Genomic DNA, 12747 nt, shown 5'->3' with positions numbered 1-12747 from the left:
ATTTAGAGCATATTTGGTCACTCAAACAATTCAGAAACTATACCATTCAAATCCTGTCATAATTGAAAACTTTGTTGGGATTTGCCTATTCAATTTTCATCCTATTGGAAAATTGATTTCTGCTAAATTCTTCTTCAATTGAGCTTTATATTAGTCCTTTGAAGTTCTTGTATTGTTCATCCTGAAATTATTGTATAACTGAAATTTATTATGTAATGCTTTGTTTGCATTTCCTTGTTTGATAAGGCACATGCATATCTTCGTTGTTCCGCATGTGTATCTGATATGTGTCAATGTTATTGTTCATACTACCCTTTTGTACTCTGGTGTCTTGTGGGATATTGTGAACCTTTGCCAGAAATGGTAAAGGGAGTTATGCTTAGAGCCCGCGATTGCTCTGCCGGCCCCATTGACTTCACTCAGACGTGGGTGGATGGAGCTCCCAGACGTGGGAGACTTATGCTTGGTGGTCATCCAGAAATGGATGAATCACATTATGTATGTGGTCCCACAGCGCCATCTATGCTCATTGATATGATATCCAATGTTTTGTTTATGAGTTCATATTATGCTTTGGATAAAAATGGAATGCATGCTACATCAAGAATGACATACAAGCTTGTGTTTATTATTCGGTTCACTTGTTATACTTTGAAGTGTTTCGTTTGTCATTATTATGCCCCCAAACACTCTTATACCTTTGGATATGCACCTAAATACTTCATGTGCCATTTGATACATGCCTAAATGCTTCCTTTGCCAATGAAATGCTCTAATTTCCTTTCTCCTATTGTTATGTCTAATGCCTGTTTTTGAACGAGGTAAACCTTTGTGATTTTATATCAAAAGAGATGACTTCAAATGAACACTTGTATTTCTACTTTTGTATCTTGATACTAAGCTTGCTTGAACTTCTCCTATCGCCATGGATATGTTAGACGCTTGCTGAGCTCTTTATGCTCACCCCGTTGCTATATAAATTTTTCAGGGTAGCTTGTCACGCACTGAAAAGCTAGAATTGGGTTAAAGCAGTGAAAGGCTAGAAGATTTTTAAGCTAATCTTTGTTGGATGATGGTTTTTGTTGTATAGTAAACTTTACTTCTGATGTAATGTTAAGGATCTGTTGATACTTATGTGTTGTAAAATGTCAAAGGACCGCTCATGTGTATGGAATGATAAGTTTAAGATGTGTAAGGATAAGAACTCATGGTAAATAATTATCTTTTTGTGATTGTATATACTTCTATGATTATGGATTTGTGTTGTGGTTGATGTTTAGTTGACTTGTCTTTGGATTTTGTGAATCTCTAAGTGAAGTGGATTATGATTTATGTAATGTACATGTTTATGAATTGTGAATATTGATTTTTGAATGATTCTTAGTATCCTCAAATTGTTAGATTGGATCCTGGATTGAATTGATGATCAATTATAATATTATTGATTTTTAGACAGGGTCACACTTCCTGAATGCGATAATTCAGGGGGGGCGTGACATTTGTGGATGATATGCTATGCTCATCTTAAGTTTGGTGCCCTATAATTGAAATAAATCGGTCTAAAATTTACTAGTGAAGATCCTGTCATGATCACTTACTATGGACCTTGGCATCCCATTCAGTTTAACAATATTTTCTTTAAAAATCTAGGTAATGCTAGCAATAGTGTAGGGATTTCGTACAACACAAAAATGAGCATATTTCGTAAGTCGATCAACCACTACGAGAATTGTGCTTTTACCTTTGGAAGGTGGCAGCCCTTCGATGAAGTCAATGGAGATGTCAGTCCACACCGAGTCCGGTATGGGTAGTGGTTGTAGCTTCCCTGGACTTGCCACTGTTTCACCCTTGTGCTGTTGACATACATCACATTGTGCCACATATTCAAAAATAATTTTTTTCATCCCTCTCCAATAAAAATTTTGCTTCACTCTTTTGTAGATTCTTAGGAATCCGGAGTGCCCTGCTGAAGGTGTAGAGTGCATTTCATGTAGGATGATTTTGATGTAAGGGGAGTCGGGTATAAGCACAATGCAACCTTTGTAGTGTAGATCTCTTGAATCCCAAGTGTAGTGGGCTATTGCACTTGGATCCTCCTCCATTTTTTTAATGATGTTGCTAATCTCTAGATCCTTCTTCCATTCTTTCCTAATATCCTCAAGGAAGCCGGTGGTAAGAAGGGAGATGGCTGAAAATTTAGCTTGTCCAGGTAACCGTGAGAGTACATATGCAACAACGTTTTCTTTCCCCTTTTGTAAATAATTTCATAATTAAATCATAGAAGTTTAGTTACCCATTTTCGCTACTCAGGGGATAATATCTTCTTTTCCAAAAAGTACTTGAGGCTTCTATGACCGGTTTTAATTTGAAATTGTCGGCCGATCAGGTAGGGTCTCCACCTCATTACTGTATGCACAATGGCGAGCATCTCATTATCATATATTGACATGTTTTAATGGGAGGGAGATAATGCCTTGCTGGTATATGCTAGTAGTTGACCATCTTGCATGAGTACGACTCCAATTCTGACTCCAGATGTGTTGGCCTCAATGATGAAGGGCCGGTTGAATTCTGGTATCGCTAGCACCGGCGTCGTCGTCATGGCTGCCTTAGGTTTGTCGAAGGCAGCGGAGGCTTTGTCCAACCATTGGAAAACATCTTTTTTTAGGAGAGAAGGAGGGGTGCACTGATCTTCTCATAATCCTTGATAGTGATGTCATTTAAAGCTCAGTAGTCGATGCACATCCGCCAAGTTCTGTCCTTCCTGCGTACAAGTAGCACTGGTGAGGAATAGGGGTTGCTACTTGGCTGAATCACCTCTGTTTCAAGCATCTCCTTTACAATCTTTTTAATTTCATCCTTCTGGAGGGGAGGATAATGGTATGGATGATTGTTTGCTGGTGGTTTGCCTGGAAGGATTGGAATCTGATGGTCATGTTGCCGAGTAGGAGGAAGACCGCACGACTCAGCAAAAATGTCGGTAAATTCAGAAAGCAATTGGATAAGATTTTGATCTTCAATTTCTATTTTTCTACCCTCTAGTTGCTGCTAGAGATGCATTAAAAAGCCATTATTTACCTTGTGTAAAACTTTCTCCATTCGTTCGGTCGAAACGGTGGTTACGTTGCTTCCGCACTTCCCATGTAGGATGATATGTTTGCCTTTGTAGTAGAATTTCATAATTAATTAGGAAAAGCTCCAAGAGACATCACCTAGCATAATCAGTCATTGGTAGGAGGAAGAAGTCAGTGATAATATCTTGGTCTTGCAGTAATAGTTTCACCTGCGGGCATCTTTGGTCACACTTTAGGATTCTACCGTCGACGTCCTTTACATCGAACTTACTGCAACCTTTGATTTGGAACACCATCTGTGCAGCAACCTTACTATTTAGGAAGTTATTAGTGCTGTCCATGTCGATAAGAATAGTGATCAATTATTTTTTGAGAAGGCCTCCACCTTTTATCGTTTGCGAGTTTGAGTAATCGGCTAACGCATGTACCATAAAGTCGGTCGATTGTGGTTATTCTTCCGCATCTTCTTCTTCATGTTCAAGGCTCTCTTCTAGATGTTAAATGACCTCTTTTTCTACTGGTTCAATCACAAGAAATCTCCCTTTTTTACAATGATTCTTGCGACTCTACGGCTCGTCGCAATGCCAACATAACCACTTTACAGATCGCTCCCGAAGCTCTTCTCTTGTCAACCTTTTTGGTGCAGAGGCTCAATTGATAGTAGGAGGGGCTGAGAGCTTCAGTATTGCTAGTTGGGGAGTGACCCTAGTCCTTTGGGCTTCATGGTTCAATCACTCCTCTTGAAGTCGTGCGAAAGAGATGGCTGCCATAAGCATGTACGGTTGTTGCACTTTGACTTCTTCCTGGATCTCGAGCTTCAAGCCCTTAATGAAGGTCCCCAGTAGCTATTTTTTAGACCAATCATGAGTTTGATTAGATAACCTTTCAAACTTGGTTTGGTACTCTTGAATTGTTGAGGTTTGTCGGATCTTTACTAGTTGTCCGTTAATGTTGTCGTAATCGGTTGGTCTAAAGTGGATCAGCAGTCCTTCTTTGAATTATCATCATGAGAGGACTCCATGAGTGTGTTCAAACTAGTTAAACCATTGTATGACATTCCTTTCAAGATTTATAGCTGTAATTTCCTCCATAGATGCATCCGCAGTTTTGTGGTACCAAAAATATCGCTCCGCGCGTGAGATCCAACCAATTAGGTCTCCTTCTTCCCATTTAGGGAAGTCCACCCTCATGCATGGATAGTAGGGATCGGTCATAGAGCCTCCCCTCTCTTAGAAGTCATCTCTTTTGGCTTGGTGTGATTAGTTAGAGCTCTCCCCTTGATGTGATTTCTTCGGGCTTGGTGGTTGGCCCAAACTAAGTTCAGTAAAGAGAGTTCGAATCTTATCCTTCATTCACATCTCGAAGGCTTCAAATTTTGCATTGATTGCCTCCTCAGATACCATAGTATATGCCTCCAAATCTGTAATGTTAAGATCTCTCTTCTACTGTTGAGTTAAAGGAATGTATTGGTTGAGAGAAGTGGTGGTCGAAAGGGTTGGTGGATTGGTGGATATAGACTGCGGTTTTAGGCTTGTCTTGTGACTGTTTTGGGTGCAGTTTGAGGGCATGGTTTAGTGGAGTTTTAGGGCTGTGGTAGTGGATGAAGGTTAGGAAAAAAGTTTTAGATCTGTGGTAGATGGCAGCAAATGTTTGATAGAAATTGGTGGAAGTTGCTGCAGATAGGTGTTGTCTTGTAAGAGCAAAATTGTCATTGAAGAAATAGTGGTTTCTCGACGAAAATTCCAGCAAAAACTAAGAGATTTGAGGAGGGAATTTGACAAAAAAATCTCGGTATAGATAACAGCAATGATGATAAATTTAATCAAGAAAATTTCGACAGTATAATAACAAGGAAATTGGTGCAAGTTGCGATAGCAGAATTCTCGTTGAAAATTTCCAACGATTTACGATGAAAATTTATAGCAACACAAGAACATTTTTAGAGATGAATTTCTCAATAGATTAATCTTAGATGGAAGCCAAGATGATCTATGAAGCATATAAGAAATTTTGTTCATAAAAGATAGCAAATAGATTAGTTAAAGGCAACAATATACAGCTAAAATTTTCTGCAGCAATCATTCGTTGACAAAGATGATAACTTTTACGACGAAAGGAGTTCGTAGCACGGGATAGATAAAAAAAACTTCTTCTTGGTATTTTGAATGAAAAATTACAGCAATAAAGGGTATTGGTGATAGGAGAATATCAGATCTCTGATGCAATTGGAGATGATGGCAGTAGATTGATTTGATCTACGATAGAAGACGACGGTGGAGATGGTGACATCAAGAGCAATTGTGGGAATTGTTTGGCTGGTGGTGGGTGGCAGGGATGGCAGCAAAAGCAACAAGATCGCTGCTCTAATACCATATGATAGAACCCTAGAGGAATTCTATGTATATTGTTCTTTGAGGGGGATCAACCCTTGGAACATTATAGGGGTTCCACCCTCCTAGAAGTTGGCCAAATGACTGAAATTGTAGATGAATCTTATTCCCAAAGAGATGGAAGCTACATGCTTATATATGTTGGGATCAAAAACACTAAGAGGGGGGGGTGAATTAGTGTAGCGGAAAACTTTTGTCGATTAAAACGACGTTCGTATGATGAAATCGTTTTTGATGAAAACTATTTCGGAAAGTTCTTCAACTTAAGAGTAAACTGAAGTATAGTTGACGTAAAGCAACAGAGGTAGTTTGCAATTAAGATAAGGAGTAGAATGTAAATGCAAACTAAGATTTAGAGTGGTTCGGTCAATCTTGACCTATGTGCACTTTTGGCTTCCTCCTCCGATGAGGTCACTGACATCCACTAGAGGCCTTCCTTCAATAAGCGAAGGCCAACCACTCTTTTACAGCTTTATTTCTTTTGACAGACTTAGGAGACATCCCTTACAGATTTCCATTCCTCTCTTGAATGATCAAAACTTAGAAGAAAAGAGGGAGAAGAACTTCTAGCCTTTTACAACACTTTTAAGCTCTCAAATTCTCAAAATAAATGCAAGCTTTCAGTGCCCTTTCATACAGGAAAGGGTGGGGTTTATATAGGCCCAAACTGGTTTGAATTTGGAGCTTAAAAGTGTCATCTTTCAGATTTTCGGGGTCCTGGTGGTACCACCACCAGAATTGGGCGGTACTACTGCCTAATACTACTCGGAGACTGAGCTCAGGTGGTACCACCGCTTGACTTCGCTCAGAGACCGAGCTTAGGTGGTACCACCGCCTAACTTTGCTCAGAGACCGAGCTCAAGCGGTACCACCGCCTGACAGGGGCGGTACCACTACCTGACTTCGCTCAGAGACAGCTTCAGGGTGGTGCCATTACTGGTCAGGAAATCTGGGTCCGAATGGGCTGATCCATTCGGCCCAATTTGGGTCTGTCAAGGGCCCAATTGGCCCCAGATTAAGTTAATGGGATCAACTCCCATTCCTAACTTAATCTCCATGCTAACTATGATATTTAAGACATTAATACTACAACTCGTGTTCCGGTGCATCAATTGCTTCTTCCGGCGAACTTCCGGCAAACATCCGACGAACCCTCGGCGATGCTCCAACGGACTTCCGACAAACTCTTGGACTTACGACGATCCTCTTGGCGAGTTCCAACGAGCTTCTTTGGCAAGCTCCAGGACTTCTCGGATTTGTTCCCGCAAAACCTCCGATGACCGTCCAGACTTTCGTCGAACTCTCGAACTCCCAACGTGATCTTGGTCTTGACTCTGGCGCAACACCTACTAAGCATTAATCAAGTTGTCTGGCATGTTATTGGTCCCTCAACGCTTCGTCCGATTCTTCGGCGCATCGTCCTCTCCTGCGACCTATTGCCCAATCGGCCAGTTGACTCCGTAACTCCAATATCCTTAGTGCAATACCTGCTCTTCTTGGCTCGATGCTTGAATCCACAGCCCGAAGCCTTCTGTCGATACGTCGACCGATCCACCGGCTTGACGTCTAATCTTCTGACATGTTCCTCCGGCCCAACATGATTTTTCCTGCTTTAATTGTCTCATCCTGATCGAAGCATCCTGTGTCACTTAAAATGTAAATTAAAACATAAACACAATTATCAATTGGTTTCATCATCAAAATATGAGATTCACTAATCTCTCCCTTTTTGATGATGATAACCAATTAATGACGGAGTTAAACTTAACTCCTAGAGTTTAAACAAACTCCCCCTATCAATATGCCATATTGATAGAAACTCTTGGATTCAAAAATCCAAGCAATATGTTGTTAGGATCGGAGCGGCACTAAGAGGGGGGGTGGTGAATTAGTGCAGCGGATTAAAACTCGTAAGTTTAAAAACGATTTCATAAATGCCCAGAGATTTCGATTCGACAATAAATGACTTGGTGAAAGTAGCTTGAGTAAAGTGAGAAGATAAAAACTGAAAGCTTGATGCTATGTAAATAACAGTTTAAGAAAGGTAAACACTCATACATTCAAGGAACACACCAATTTAAAGTGGTTCAGTCAAAATGACCTACATCCACTTGCAAAGCCTTCTTCGATGAGGCTCTCAACTTCCATTAGCAAATCACTTTGAAGGGGTAGGATAAATACCCGTCTTACAACCTTTTACAAGTGGTTCACTCTCTTACAGATTTTCAAAGAGAAAGAGGGAGGTGAACACTTAAGCTATTGAAAATAAGACTTGCTAAAGAATTTGCTAAGGCTTTATCTCAATCTCTAAATTCTTAAAGGTTGTTATCTCTGTTGAGAATTGAGGAGTATTTATAGCCCACAAGTGTTGAATCTCGGATTTTGATGATGAAGTCAATTGTCATTTGTTATCTAATCTATGTGTTGAGATAAGTGTGCAGGATTAACTACGATGAGAGTAAGACAAGCAGCAGGAGTTGCGCCGGAGTCAAGATCATGATCACGTTGGGAGTTCGAGAGTTCGACGGAAGTTCGGACGGTCGTCGGAGGTTCAGAGAGAACAGATCCGAGAAGTCCAGAAGCTTGCCAAGCGAAGCTCGTCGGAACTCGCCAAGTGGATCGTCGCAAAGTCCAGGAGTATGCCGGATGTCCGCAGAAGGATCACCGAGGGTTATCGGTTGATCGACGGAAGTTGGCAGGAAACTCGCCGGAAGAAGCGATTGACGCATCGGAGCAAAGCTGCAGAAGTTGTCTTAGAGTTAATCGTAGTTAGCATGATGATTAAGCATGAAAATGGGAGGTGATCCCATTAGCTTAATCTTGGGGCAATTGGGCCCCTGAAAAGATTCAAACTGGGCCGAATGGAGTGAACCATTCGGACCCTGATTGCACCAGGAGGTGCAACCGCCTGGGCTGTGGGGTTGAGAGGTGCAACCGCCCCAGCCAGGAGGTGCAACCGCCTGGGCTGTGGGGTTGAGAGGTGCAACCGCCCCAGCCAGGAGGTGCAACCGCCTGGGCTGCGAGGCTGGGAGGTGCAACCGCCCCAGCCAAGAGGTTGCACCGCCAGAGCTCAAGTTCCGAGCTCTGCCAGGCGATGCAACCACCGAGCTCAGTCTTCGAGCTCTGGCAGAGAGGTGCATCAGCCTGAGCTCAGTCTCGAGCTCTGCCAGGTGATGCATTCACCAAGCTCAGTCTTCGAGCTCTGGCAGAGAGGTGGATCAGCCTGAGCTCAGCTTGGAGCTCTGCCAGGTGATGCAACCACCGAGCTCAGTTTCGAGCTCTGCCAGGTGATGCAATCACCAAGCTCAGTCTTCGAGCTCTGCCAGGTGATGCAACCATCGAGCTCAGTCTTCGAGCTCTGGCAGAGAGAAGCAATCGGCAGAGCTCAGTCTTCGAGCTCTGCCAGGCGGTGCCACCTCTCCAGTCGAGAGGTGCAACCGCCTGATCCCAGAATTCTGGGATTTGATCGATTTGATCGTTTTGAGCTCGAATTTTGAATTGGGTTGAGGCCTATAAATACCCCACCCATTCAGCACTGAAAAGACACAGACCTATACCGAAATCGTGATCTTTTCTGTGATTCTAAAGAGCTCAAAAGTGTTGTAAAGCCTTTAAGTCTCCTCCTTCTGTTCTTCAAGTTTTCAATTGTAAAGTGAGGAGAGAAAGGTCTGTAAAGGTTGTCTCCTAAGCCTGCCAAAAGGAGAGAAATTGTAAGAGGGAAGTTTGGCCTTCGCCCATTGAAGGAAGGCACCTAGTTGACGTCGGCAACCTCATCGGTGGAGGAAGCCAAAAGTGGAGTAGGTCAAGGCTGACCGAACCACTCTAAATCACTGGTTTGCGTTTATTTTCGAGCACTTTATCATTACTGCAAACCTCCCTCATCACTACTGCTCTCTGCGTTTTCACGAACAAGTTCTAAGTGCTGTTCTTCCAAATCTGCATTCAGACGTAAACTCGTATTTTCATACATTACAGTTTACGTTTACGTTTGATTCTGCAGAACTGTTTTCCGCGCTTTTACGAACGAGCTTCCTTGCAGTTTACGCTTACATTTTAATCCTATTAATAACTGCAATCTGTCCTCTACGATTTTACGAACGAGTTTCAACATTTAGACGTAAAACTGCATTCAGACGTAAATCGGCTTTCCTCGCTCATTCATCAGATTTCAGTTCACGTTTACGTCTTGATTTCAACTGCATACTGCCTTCTGCGAGTATACAAACGAGTTTCAAAGTTTAGACGTAAATCTGCGTCTAGACGTAAAACTGCGTTTAGACGTAAATCTGCGTTTAGACGTAAAACTGCGTTTAGACGTAAAACTGCGTTTAGACGTAAATCTGCGTTTAGACGTAAAACTGCGTTTAGACGTAAAACTGCGTTTAGACGTAAAACTGCGTTTAGACGTAAAACTGCGTTTAGACGTAAATCTGCGTTTAGACGTAAATCTGCATTTAGACGTAAATCTGAGTTTAGACGCAAAACTGCGCTTAGACGCAAAACTGCGCTTAGACGCAAAACTGCGCTTAAACGCAATCTGCGCTTAGACGCAAACTGCACTTAGATACAAACTGAGAATTTGCTTTTGCATCATAATAGTTTTTGAACGAACGCAGCTTTTGGTTTTTAAATTATTATAAGATTTCCGCTGCACTAATTCACCCCCCCCCTCTTAGTGCTCTCGATCCTAACAATTGGTATCAGAGCAAGGTTAACTCTCTAAAGGATTAAAACCCAAGAGAGATGGCATACGCCGGAAACCAAGAGGGGCATTCAATTACACGTCCACCCATGTTCAGTGGAACGGACTACACTTACTGGAAGACCCGAATGAGGATCTTTCTTATTTCCATGGATTTTGAACTGTGGAACCTTGTTGAAAATGGATTTTCAAAATCTTCTCTTCCAATGATCGATTGGAACGATTTGGAGAAGAAGGCTTTCGCTCTTAATGCAAAGGCTATGAATGCCTTATTTTGCGCACTTGATAAAAACGAGTTTAATCGTGTTTCAACTTGCGAAACTGCTTTTGATATTTGGCACACACTTGAAGTGACCCACGAGGGCACAAGTAGAGTGAAAGAGTCAAAAATCAATCTGTTGCTGCATTCTTTTGAACTTTTCCGAATGAAACCGAGTGAAACCATTGGCGACATGTTTACCCGTTTCACGGATGTCGTCAACGGTCTAAAAGGACTTGGAAAGAGCTTTTCGGATTTTGAGCTTGTTAATAAGATACTAAGATCCCTTCCTAAGAGTTGGGATCCTAAAGTCACCGCCATTCAAGAGGCAAAAGATCTGCGAAATTTCCCTCTTGAAGAACTAATCGGGTCATTAATGACCTACGAAATGACCTGCAAAGCTCATGAAGAGCAAGAAGACATCCTTCCAAAGAACAGGAAGGATATGGCACTTAAAACTTCTGAATGCCACTTGAGAGAAAACTCATGTGATGAGGATTGTGACGATGACTTGGCACTTTTGACAAGAAAGTTTAAGAAATTCTTCAAAAGAAACAAGTTTAAAAACGATGTGAAAAATAAACTTGAATCAAAGAAGGACCAAGTGATCTGCTACGAGTGTAAAAAGCCGGGACACTACAAAAGTGATTGTCCCCAAGTCAAGAAAAGAACAACAAAGAAGAAGGCGCTCCAAGCAACATGGGATGATTCGAGCGCATCTGAGGAAGAGGAGTCCAACACCGAGCAAGTTGCTCATTACGCCTTTATGGCCATCGAAGAGGAGGTAACGGATTTATTAGATGCTGATTTATCTTTCGATGAATTACTAAATGCCTTCCATGATTTATTTGATGAATGCAAAGTTATAAATAGAAAATACAAGTTGCTAAAAAAGGTACATGATAATCTTACTTGTGAGTTTGATAAATTAAAAGTCGAACATCATGATAGTTTAAAGTCATGTATCAAATGTCATGATTTAGAAACTATACAAAAAGAGAACTTGCTACTTAAGGACACCTTGAAAAAATTCGAGGTTGGTAGCAAGTCATTAAACATGATCCTTACAAACAAGGGTCATGCTCCCAAAAGAAGTGGGATTGGATTTGTGAGGAGTCCTCACCGAAATCCAACTACCTTTGTAAAAGGCCCCATCTTACACGTTCAACACCAAACCAAGTGCAACTTTTGTTGCAAATCTGGACACAAGACACATTGTTGTCCATTCAAGAAAATAAGTCCAAACAAATTAATTTGGGTTCCTAAAGGAACCATGATAAACTCTATGCAACATGATAGAAAATGTAGATCTATTTATGAGGCACCCAAAAGCAAATGGGTACCTAAACGTCATCCTTTCTTGTAGAAAACTAAACAATCGCAAGCTAGGAGCAAGAAATGGTACCTTGATAGTGGATGCTCAAGGCACATGACCGGAGATCCATCTCAATTCTCTAAGCTCTCTAGCATAGACGAAGGATATGTCACCTTCGGAGACAACAACAAGGGTAAAATCATTGGCAAAGGAACCATAGGTAACAAATCCAACCTCTCTATTGAAGATGTTTTACTAGTTGATGGTTTAAAACATAACCTCTTGAGCATTAGTCAATTATGTGATAAAGGATATATTATAAGATTTGAATCTAATGCCTGCATCATTGAAAAACCACACAAAAATGTATCTATGATTGCATTAAAACAAAACAACGTATACACTATTGACATCAATGACTTATGTGATGAAATGTGCTTTGCCGTTATAAATGAGGATGCTTGGCTATGGCATAGAAGATTAGGTCATGCTAGCATGAAACTAATCAATCAAGTATCATCTAGAGAACTTGTAAGAGGAATTCCTCATATCAAGTTCATCAAAGATAATGTATGTGATGCTTGCCAATTAGGTAAGCAAATTAGGGGTAGCTTCAAAGCTAAGAATCAAATAAGCACCTCTAGGCCCTTACAATTGATCCATATGGACTTGTTCGGACCAATCTCTACATCGAGTCTAGGAGGTAGCAAATACGCCTTTGTCATTATTGATGACTACAGCAGATATACATGGACCTACTTCTTAAAACAAAAAAATGAATGCTTTAGACATTTTACCAAGTTTTGTAAACTTGTTCAAAATGAGAAGGAATCTATGATTTCGTCAATTAGAAGTGATCACGGTGGAGAATTTCAAAACCATGACTTCCAAGAATTCTGTGAACTCAACGGATACAACCATAACTTCTCTACTCCAAGAAATCCTCAACAAAACGGGGTAGTAGAAAGAAAAAATCGAAATTTACAAGAAATGGCAAGAACCATGTT

Source organism: Musa acuminata, chromosome BXJ2-8 (assembly GCF_036884655.1).
Source record: "Musa acuminata AAA Group cultivar baxijiao chromosome BXJ2-8, Cavendish_Baxijiao_AAA, whole genome shotgun sequence".
Classification (NCBI taxonomy): Eukaryota; Viridiplantae; Streptophyta; class Magnoliopsida; order Zingiberales; family Musaceae; genus Musa; species Musa acuminata.
This window is presented reverse-complemented; position numbering follows the sequence as displayed.